General features: G+C 44.5%; 1 pseudogene; it reads left to right on the top strand.

Annotated features, from left to right (window-relative positions):
- Positions 1 to 1,682: 1,682 nt before the first annotated feature.
- LOC126515455 (glutathione S-transferase P-like) lies at positions 1,683 to 2,338 on the top strand (annotated as a pseudogene).
- The last annotated feature ends 6 nt before the right edge of the window (positions 2,339 to 2,344 follow it).

Raw genomic sequence — 2,344 nt, 5'->3', positions numbered from 1 at the left:
ACCAGCTGTTCCAATGCCTGCAATTTATCTTCAGCTAGAGGCCACTGTTTGATCCATATTGGCTTCTCAGTTAGCCATTTTAAAGGTAGGGCTGTTGGTACCCCTAAAGGTTTGGTATTTGCTATATGTTCTTGTACAGCCTGAATGGCTGGTGACCTTTTTCCATAATACCTCATCATATCTTTCCCGGAATTATGAGTTCTTAGGACTACAGGAATGTTAATCTGGGTATTCCCTTGCTGTAGCAGGTCATGGCCCCATAAATTTATTGCAATATTGACTATATATGGCCTTAGTCTTCCTATTTGCCCTTCGGGCCCTATGCATTCAACCCATCTTGTGCTTTGTTTTACACAAGATAGGGTTCCAATTCCCAGGAACTGAACATCTACCTCTTGAAGAGGCCAATTTGGATGCCAAGATTCTGGAGTAATGATACTTACATCCGCACCTGTGTCTGATAAGCCTTCAATAAAAGTGCCGTTTATACAGACTCTTAGCTTTGGTCTTTGATCGTTAATAGAAGCCTGCCAAAGTATACGTTTACTCTGTCCTACTGGGTTTTTTTTTTTACTCATCCGCCAAGCATAATTCATCATTTAGACCAGTATTACTTTTTACAGCAGAAATTGGAGCTTTTAATTTTCTTGGTGAGGCACATTCTCCACTGTGAATGGGAATGACTGGGCCACTGTTGGCTTGGGGGCCTGTGAGAGGCCCCTCAAGGAGTTTCCCAATGGTATCGGGTTGCCTTGTTTGTCTGTTGTTGACCTGCATTCATTGGACCAATGTTGACCTTTATCGCATCTCCTACATATACCTGAAGGTCGAGGTCTCCTATTTTTGTCATTCCCAGACGAGATATTATTCCTAGAAATTCTGTGCTTGCAATCCCTTTTCAGATGTCCTAATTTACCACAATTAAATCACCTGGCAGTTTGATGTCTCCTCATTGCTTTGGAAATTGCGTCTCCTACCCAAGATTCATCATTATAGCTAAACATCTCAACATTCAACATATGCTGAATCCATTCATCCATAGGTGCTGATCTAGACTTTAAAGGCCCAATTATCTTTTTGCATTCTATGTTTGCATTCTCAAAAGCTAGAGATTCAAGAAGAATTCATCTAGCTTCTGCGTCTAATACCCCTATGTCCAAAGCCTTAATTAATCTTTGCAAAAAGTCAATAAAGGGTTTTCTCTGTCCCTACCTAATTCTGGTATATGATTCAACCCTTTTTGCTGGATCTTGTATTCTATTCCAAGCATTTAAAGCTGCTTGGTGACATAGACACAATACTTCATTGTCATAAAGAGCTTGAACCTGTGGATCAGCATATTCTCCTGCACCAAGAATTTGATCTTGGGAAACCTCCAAACCTTTTGCTCTTCCTTGCTGTTCCATATGCTTGGATTCTTCTCTGAAATAAATTCCAAGCATCAAGGAAGGTCCATTATCTAAAACTGCAGACACTAACTGATGGAAATCATGGGGGTAGCTCTAGCATTAGAAGCCCAAGTCCTTATCATTTCCTTTACATATGTAGAGTGCAAGCCAAAATTAACAATAGCTTGCTTAATTTCTTTTAGATCATTCATTGCTATTGGCATCCATCTAGCTTCTCTGACTCCCTTGGAGTCTTTAGAAGTTGACGCTTTGGGAATTTGTGCCTCCGTCTACGTCTACGCAGCAGCCATGCCACCGTACACCATTGTCTACTTCCCAGTTCGAGGGCACTGTGAGGCCATGCGCATACTACTGGCTGACCAGGACCAGAGCTGGAAGGAGGAGGTGGTGTCCATAGATACTTGGATGAAAGGCTTGCTCAAGTCCACCTGTGTGAATGGCACACCCGACGGAGGGCCAGAGGGCTTTATGGAAAAGATCAGAAGGAGGCTGCCCTGGTGAATATGGTGAATGACGGGGTGGAAGACTTTCGCCTGAAATACATCACCCTCATCTACACCAAATATGAGGAAGGGAAGGATGACTATGTGAAGGCCCTGCCTGGACACCTGAAACCTTTCGAGACCCTGCTGTCCCAGAACCAAGGAGGCAAAGCCTTCATCGTGGGTGACCAGATCTCCTTCGCCGATTACAACTTGCTAGATCTGCTGCTGATCCACCAGGTCCTGGCCCCTGGCTGCCTGGACGACTTCCCCCTGCTCAGTGCCTATGTGGCGCGCCTCAGTGCCCGGCCCAAGATCAAGGCCTTCCTGTCCTCCCCTGACCATGTGAACCGTCCCATCAATGGCAACGGCAAGCAGTAATGTAGGGAGAGACCGGAGCTGCCTGTCCTCCTTTCCCCAGCACTAATAAAGTTTGTAAGACAGAAAAAAAAA

The sequence above is a fragment of the Alexandromys fortis genome, unplaced genomic scaffold, assembly GCF_014885135.2.
Source record: "Alexandromys fortis isolate MF-2015 unplaced genomic scaffold, M_Fortis_MF-2015_v1.1 scaffold_121, whole genome shotgun sequence".
In the NCBI taxonomy this organism is placed as follows: Eukaryota; Metazoa; Chordata; class Mammalia; order Rodentia; family Cricetidae; genus Alexandromys; species Alexandromys fortis.
This window is presented reverse-complemented; position numbering and strand designations above follow the sequence as displayed.